Here is a 9,231-nt window from a genome sequence, read left to right as displayed (position 1 = left end):
CCTCCACAGTTTACTCCTCCAGTCATAGCGTCGTAGTGCTTAGGCGAAGCCCTGCGCGGATCACATCACCATCACCGTCACCACACCGTCGTGCTGACAGAACTCTCCCTCGACCCTCTGCTGGATCAAGAGTTCGAGGGACGTCATCGAGCTGAACATGTGCTGAACTCGGAGGTGTCGTACATTCGGTAATAAGATCGGTTGGATCGTGAGCATGTTCGAGTACATCAACGCGTTAACCTAACACTTCCGCTTTCGGTCTACGAGGGTACGTGGACACACTCTCCCCTCTCATTTCTATGCATCTCCTAGATAGATCTTGCGTGATCGTAGGAATTTTTTTAAAATTGCATGCTACGTTCCCCAACAGTGGCATCCGAGCCAGGTCTATGCGTAGATGATATGCACGAGTAGAACACAAAGAGTTGTGGGCGATAATAGTCATACTGCTTACCACCAACGTCTTATTTTGATTCGGCGGTATTGTTGGATGAAGCGGCCCGGACCAACATTACATGACCACGTTCATGAGACCGGTTCTACCGACGTGCTTTGCACACAGGTGGCGGGCGGGTGTCTGTTTCTCCAACTTTAGTTGAATCGAATTTGACTACGGTCGGTCCTTGTTGAAGGTTAAAACAACACACTTGACGAAAAATCGTTGTGGTTTTGATGCATAGGTAAGAACGGTTCTTGCTAGAAGCCCGTAGCAGCCACGTAAAACTTGCAACAACAAAGTAGAGGACGTCTAACTTGTTTTTGCAGGGCATGTTGTGATGTGATATGGTCAAGACATGATGTGATATAAGTTATTGTATGCGATGATCATGTTTTGTAAAAGTTATCGGCAACTGGCAGGAGCCTTATGGTTGTCGCTTTATTGTATGAAATGAAATCGCCATGTAATTGCTTTACTTTATCACTATGTAGTAGCGATAGTCATAGAAGCAATGGTTGGCGAGACGACAATGACGCTACGATGGAGATCAAGGTGTCAAGCCGGTGACGATGGACATCATGACGGTGCTTTGGAGATTGAGATCAAAGGCACAAGATGATGATGGCCATATCATGTCACATATTTTGATTGCATGTGATGTTTTGTAGGAGATATGCCCTAGAGGCAATAATAAATGTTATTGATTATCTCCCTATTCATAATTATGTTTATGTTCCATGCTATAACTGCTGTGGTTCCCGAGCCCGTATATCCATAAAGGCTCTGGGGAGAACCCATATGCACGTGTGGAATAATAAACGGTAAAATGTATTCCTAGTCGTGCCTCTAAGACTAGCTCAAGTGTTGCATGATGATTATGTTTTCCCAATCATGGGCATGTCTATGCCAAGCAACTTTGAGGGCACAATGTCAGGAAGGACATTTGTGTTGAATCGACCCGAATTGATGTTATGCTATGAGATACATTCGTCACAAGTTAATGGTTTATAACACAGAGATAGTTAATGTTTGCATAATTCCTTAGACCATGAGAGTATCGAGTTTCTTCATGCTTGCTTCATGAACTTTGGGGTTTGTTAAACGTCATCCGTAACTGGATGGCTATTACGGCGGCTTACGGGTTCATGGGAAAGTATGTTAAGTAACTTGATAGCTCGAGATTGGGATTTGCTCCTCCGACGATGGAGAGATATACTCGGGCCCACTCGGTGTTACGGTGTCCATCATCGTCTGGCCAGACACTTTGTGATTTGATCACGGGGATGCCGGAACACGAAACGAGAAAAGAGAACAAAACCGGTAACGAGGTAACTTGCATAGTGGACAAAGTGTTGGCCCACGGGGATGCAATAAATCTCACCTCAGGTGTTTGTGATATATCGTGAAGCAACAGGAATAGCTCACCTCAACTGGAGGTTCACTCGAATATTCATTCGTGTGGGTATAGGGGTCAATATGGGTGTCCACGGCTCCGATGTTGATCATTGATCGGAAGGGGTTCCAGGTCATGTCTATACTTCACCGAACCTATAGGGTCACACGCTTAAGGGTCATCTATCTGCTGAATACTAGACAGGGAGTCTGAGAGAAAATCACCGAAAAAGTTTCGGACAGCGGAATCGTACCGCAGAGAGAGGTCACCGGATGAGTTTCGGTGAAACCGAAAAAGTTGTTTCGGGGTATGCCATTAAGTCAAAATGGTTTCGGCACATGCCTGATAATTCTTGGAGGGTGCCAGAATCATTCTGGAAACTTTTTGGAATTTTCAGAAATAAAAACCGAAAATGTTTCGGAGCTGCCGGTACCGCTTTGGCTGTTTTTCGCAGATGAAATTCACTAATCTGAAATTGTTTCAGAACGAATCCAAAATCATTTTAGTGGGTACTGGAATTATTCTAAGACCCACAGAAATATTTTCGGATTTAGTGGACGCGAAAAATTGTCTTCATGAATAGTGAAAACGCATTCTTGTTTGCTTTTCGCAGATGAAAATCACTAAACCGAAATTGTTTCGGAACGCGTTGAAAATTATTTTAGTGGGTACTGGAAATGTTCTGAGCCCACATAAATATTTTCAATTCGAACGGACGCTGAAAAATGTCGTCATGAATAGTGAAAGTGCTTTTTGCTTGGCTTCTTGGAGAAGCCACCTTGAGGGCCTTTTTGGTATTTCCCCCCTTGGCTTCTTGGAGAAGCCACCCTTGGGCTTGGCCTATAAATAGGGGTGGAGGGGGCTGCCTAAAGGATCATCCCTTCTCACATACATGCCATTGCAATGATCTGGCTTCTTCTCTCCCTCCCAGCGAAATAGTTTCGTAGAGCCGAAAGGCTGTCTGGGTTCCGGCAGGAACTAGTTCTGGACGGCGAAGCCCTGCCGGATAGCTGACACCGTATGTGTGCAACTCTGTAGAGAGGTCGTAGTTTCGATCTTAGTGCCCTGAGGGGCTGTTCGAGAGTGCCTCCCGAAGGGCTGTCCAAGTGACGGTCCGAGTTCTGTGGGTCCTCCCGGAGGGCTGTCCGAGTGACCGTTCGAGTTTCGAAGGTCCTCCCGAAGGGCTGTCCGCGACACCGTCCGGGGGACTGTTCGACCGCCTCCCGGAGGGCTGTCCGTATGGCGGATGAGGGTATACATCCTCGCGGTTGGGAGGTTGTAAATCCTAGCTGCGGGGATCTGCACCGCCGATCGTCATCGACTCTACTTCCCGCTGCGCTACGAGTCGGTAACGAAAAAGATCAAACCTTGTATGCAGTCTCCATAGTGGTCCTGGGCTGGTGCGTAGGTCAGAAATTTTTTGTTTTCTGCTACGTTACCCTACAGTGGCATCAAGAGCCGTGCTATGCGTAGATGCAGGTTTCGATCTAGAATACATGGAGATGTATGGGTATTGCATAATATAATTAGGTAGTAGATGAGATCTATTGCTGAAAATTATTTATGCGGGTGACAGATGAAATCTGTTACCCGACGTTCTTGTTGCTTCCCTAGAATTTGCGTTTGCTCAATCTCGAGACAGCATGGTGGAATTTGACAAAGTTCTGGCAATCCGTGATCCTGATTGATCATGGAAGTGCTATCAGTTCTTTGGGTTCTGCCGTAGTCAAAAGAAAGATGAAATTCGCAGATGAAAGGGCATTGCAGATATTATCTGCACGGGGGTCATGCGTATGACGAAGTTTAGTATGGGGCTCGAGATTTAATTATCTCGTGTTTCATACACCCCGAGATGTTAATCTAGCAACTTGAATAATCATACTTGATGATAAAACGTTGGTAGCTGCGGTTTAAGTCAAAACCTTAGAAGCCACGTAAAATAAAATTTTGCATAAACCGATTAGAGGTGTCTAACTTGGTTTTGCAGGATGTGCATGTGATGTGGTATAGCAGTGCTCATACTAATTCGATTATGTATGAGATGACTATATGATGTAATTTGATTAACATGACCTGCGTGTCATGGTTCGGCATGATGGCTGGAGCCATATGATTGCACTTTAATGACCTGCGTGTCAACCTTAAGTAATGCATTAATTTTATACGCTATGGAGATAGCAATATTATCTGGTGCATCGACAAGGTGGTGGCAATCTTCGCGAAGGTGAACACCAACACGAATGCCGAAGACGAAGAAATGAAATACTTCTCCGTCAGAAAGGGCTATACCATATCATGCTATTATGAATTGCCTGAGATGTTTATCCCTTATGTTGCACCCTTCTTGATTGCGCGGTAGTCGCTTTTTATTAGGGTGATCTCTCACAAAAATACCAAGTAGTTAGTGTTCTCCCAAGTGTAGCACCGTCACGGCACCTATCTTTTCGGGGTGCGCCGTGTCACACGGGTACGAACGATTAGAGAAGTGTGAGGCGGGTGAGTTGAGACCTCGCAGCGAGATCACTTGGTTGTCTTGACGTTCAGGCATGACCGTCATGAGCTCGGAACACACGCATCGAAAGATGAACAAGAGTCACATAGAGATGTGATTGGCAAGTTGGCCTACCGGTTGAGATTTTTCATCATCAGTGGTGTTACACCAATGGCGAACAATTGAAATGTGGGTCTTGTATCACTCACAATCAATTTTGAGAGATATTGATTTGAGTGGGAGCGCACTGTTGAATTAACATGTTTAATTCTCAGTGCAATTAATTATGAACACTGTCTAAGTGTTTCTTGCAAAATAGTTGTAGAATAATGGCTCGCGTTTCCACCTTCCCTATTAAAATTGAATAGCTGTTAAATATCTGGTTAAAACTTTACGATTGGTAACGTAATATGAGGATTGTCCTCAAAAGTGCCGAGAAGGACTTTGTCCTATCGCATGCTTTCCGTATCCTCCCGCTAATGCTATGGATCATGTGACTCTCGTCCTTCGATCCAAAAGCTATAATTCCGTTTCAGTCAAGTGCAATATGTTTGCTTCCATGAAACCCAAACTTCGAAAGTTGGGATAGTTATATGATATTCATGGAACTGAAAATTATTTTCAGATACAAACAAAGCAATGTTTGTTTGCAAGTATTAGTAAAAGTGTTTACTATGCATTTGACTGTTGGGAAAGGGATCCAGAAGAACGCCTGTCATATAATGAAAGGTGAATAAAACAACAACTTAAAGAGAAAGGAAGTGTCCAAAGGGTGTTAGTATGACTTACACGCCTAGGAAGTCCGGGGCTAACGCCACTCTTAAGTTGGGTGCTTCTTTTGCGAGTAGGAGAAATACTAAAAGTTAAACTGTTAGAAGTATAAAGGCAGAAAGAAAGATGACTGGAATATCCAGCTCATGTATGAATGTCATACAAGTTTTTGATGTATAGTAGGCTGGTCAAAGATATAGTTCTTGGGAATTATGGTTAAACATGTTAATCACTAATTCTTGGGTATTGTGAGTTAATCACAAAGATACCCGCTCGATTGCATTCAATTGCGAATCACTGTAAGAGCTACTGTGGCCTAAAAAGACTAGCCAGAAATGAGGTTAAGGTATACACAGGGAACATAGTAAATGTTACTATACCTTCCATCGGTGTATTGCCGTCTGTATTTATTTTCATAATTCATTTAGAGTTTTACAAACTCTAGCCCATTGCATAAGGTATCTTGCAAGAAGGTTGTTCATAAGAGAACCTTTTATGTTCGATGTTATGAATAACACAAGGGCCATACTTTCATTATGAATGAGATGTATGTTATGAATATTGATAATAATACAATACCTCTGGGTTTACTTTCATAATTCATTTTAGAGTTTCATACACTCTAGCCCATTGCACAATGTTTGTTGCAAAAGAGTTGTTCATAAAAACAACAATTGTTGTTAAGTATTATGAATAACATGAAGGGCCATGCTTCCATCCAAGATGGGACGTATGTTATGAATATTGAGGGTAATATGATACATCCATAACACTGACGCTAAATGTCGCAAGACTAAAAGAATACCACACAAGTGTGGCACTACATTTGGTCACATTGGAGAAACCCGCATGGAAAATTCCATTATGATGGATTTTGAAGTCTTTTTGATTTTGAATCATCTGACACTTGCAACTTTCCTCCGAAAAGTGAAGTGACTAAAATACCGTTCACAGGCCATAAGGAACGAACAACAAACTTATTAGTGATCATACATTTGATGTGTGTAGTCCGATAAGTGTTGTTAGTGGTGGATTTATTTATCTTCAGAAATGACTCAAGTAGATATATGGATATTTACTTGATGAGACGTAAGTCTGGATCTTTTGAAATCATTCGAAAGGTTTTCAAAAATGAAGTAGAAGTTATTGTAACAAGAAAATTATGTTTCTGCAATTTGATTGCACAAAGGAATATTTGAGTTACATGTTTAGCGAATGTCTGATGAGTTGTGAAAGGGGTTTCATAACTTGCACCTCCCGGAACACCACTGCAAGTGAAAAGTCCGTGGAGATGTAATCTAACCATTTATGACATGGTAAGGTCAAAGATGACATAAATAAATTTGCCATTATCCTTTTTAAAGTGATGCTTTAGAGACTGCGGCTTTTACACTGAAAAGAGCTACATCGGGTCTGTTGAAATGAAGCCATGGTATGGTACGCCCAACCATGTTGTATCTTTTCTTAACATTTGGAATATGGGGCTTGTGTAAAAGGTTACAAACCTATTCCAAATCAGACAAGTGCTACTTTGTAGGTTATCCCAAGTCATTGGGTATTCCTCCCTCACTATACCGAGGCAAATAGGTTTGCCACAAAGAACGGTATGCTTTTAAAGAGAATGGTTCTTTCTAAAAGGTGAGTGGGAGAATAGTGCAACTCGACGAGATAAACAGTATCTTCATCAGATCAAAGGAAAGAGACCTTGGAAGTAATTCCAGAGTTTCCTACTGCGACTGATACGGAAGTCTCTACAATAAAATGTATGAACTTCGGTCGAACTTGCAGCTGAACCACGTAGGCAAGGCTCGTGCAAACCTCTCAGGTGCGCAAACGAGATATTGTTGTTAGACAACATTATACCTACGATACACAAGGAAGCGTTGATGGGCCCTGACTCCAGAATTGGCTAAATGCCAATACAACCCGAGTTAGTTTCCATATAAGTGATTCAAGATTAAAACCTTGATACACCTTTCGGAAGACTTAGAGTCTAACGAATATTTATGGAACTTAAAACTGATACGGATAAAAATGTTTTATCCATAAAGCTCGACTTGTTGAAATAACAAGTTCAAGAGTTGACTACGATGAGGTTGTTTTCATCGTAGCGATGCTTAAAGTCGGTTCGGGTTGAACTAGCAATTAATACATATTTCAATCATGAGATATGAAACATGGATGATAAAAGGATTTCCATCTGATGGAAATGAAAGCTAGGACTTGTATATGATACAGTCCAAAGTAATTTGTCGATCCAGAGGATGCTAGTAGGTATGCAAACTTCAGAGTTCCAGCAATGGACAGAAGAGAGCAAAATGGAGTTGGAATCTTCGTGTTTTGATGAAATGGTCAAAGGGGTTTTGACTTCATCAATGGGTAACGAAGATGCTTGTAATTCAAGAAAGTAAGTGGGAGCGTAATAATATTTCTAAAAACCTTATGTGCTTGGCACATTGGTAATTGGAAATAAATTTCTTGACACAAATTAGGACTTCATTTGAAAATAGTTTTTCGATGAAGTGCTTAGGCTAAATAGCCTCAATATTAGGCATGATGATCTATGGAGATAGATTTACCTAATGGGGCTAAGCAATGAATACATATTGACAAGATGCTAAAACCTTTTAGCATTTAAAACGCCAAGGAGTGATTCTTGCCAAAGTCACATGGAAAGAGTTTTTGCAAGACTCGGTGTCCCAAAACACTGATGAGTAAAATACATGATGCAGATTCCACACACTTTTGTGTTTGGATTAATCATGTATTCCATGGTATGTAAAACAACCAGATATGTCCGATACTCCCAAGGTGTTGCGAGTATGGATACCAAAGTGATCAAATTACTGATCATGGGACAACAGTGAAAGATGTCACAGAGTACTAGAGTAAGTACTGATGACATGGTTTTCTCGCAAGCAGAGATCATGAAGAGTTCGTTGTAAAATGTTACATCGATACAGTCTTCATCTTTTCTCCATGCGATTTTCGATTTAAATTAAGGGTTTTGTGTAACACACAATGTGGTGGCACAGTTAGTTGGAATTTGTTCAAACTAGTTACTGTGGCGAATTCTATGACAAGGGCTAAGTATGTTGACGCTTTAGAAGCGACAAAGAAGATGTTGAATCATATAGTTCATTCATGAACTTAGTATAGTTCCAAGATGGCTTTTGACAATGGGACACTACTGCAGGTAGTTGCTCCATAACTCAGTCTGAGGAATCCAGGTTCGACCTGTGATTCACATACATACAAAGCCAAGTCCACACAAAATATGAATTTTGTGAAAACGTGAGGACATGCAAAGATACACACGGAACTGAAGTCGTCAGATCCGTTGGACATCAGGCTATACCACAAGCGAAGCATATTTACACCGGTGTGCCACAGGTGTGAAGTGCATTAGCATAAGCTAGATTATTGTCTCTAGTGCAAGTGGGAGTCTGTAGGAGATATGCCCTAGAGGCAATAATAAATGTTATTGATTATCTCCCTGTTCATAATTATGTTTATTTTCCATGCTATAACTGCTGTGGTTCCCGAGCCCGTATATCCATAAAGGCTCTGGGGAGAACCCATATGCACGTGTGGAATAATAAACGGTAAAATGTATTCCTAGTCGTGCCTCTAAGACTAGCTCAAGTGTTGCATGATGATTATGTTTTCCCAATCATGGGCATGTCTATGCCAAGCAACTTTGAGGGCACAATGTCAGGAAGGACATTTGTGTTGAATCGACCCGAATTGATGTTATGCTATGAGATACATTCGTCACAAGTTAATGGTTTATAACACAGAGACAGTTAATGTTTGCATAATTCCTTAGACCATGAGAGTATCGAGTTTCTTCATGCTTGCTTCATGAACTTTGGGGTTTGTTAAACGTCATCCGTAACTGGATGGCTATTACGGCGGCTTACGGGTTCATGGGAAAGTATGTTAAGTAACTTGATAGCTCGAGATTGGGATTTGCTCCTCCGACGATGGAGAGATATACTCGGGCCCACTCGGTGTTACGGTGTCCATCATCGTCTGGCCAGACACTTTGTGATTTGATCACGGGGATGCCGGAACACGAAACGAGAAAAGAGAACAAAACCGGTAACGAGGTAACTTGCATAGTGGACAAAGTGT

The sequence above is a fragment of the Triticum aestivum genome, chromosome 4D, assembly GCF_018294505.1.
Source record: "Triticum aestivum cultivar Chinese Spring chromosome 4D, IWGSC CS RefSeq v2.1, whole genome shotgun sequence".
NCBI lineage: Eukaryota > Viridiplantae > Streptophyta > Magnoliopsida > Poales > Poaceae > Triticum > Triticum aestivum.
The sequence above is the reverse complement of the archived record's forward strand: the minus strand, read 5'-3'. Positions refer to the sequence as shown.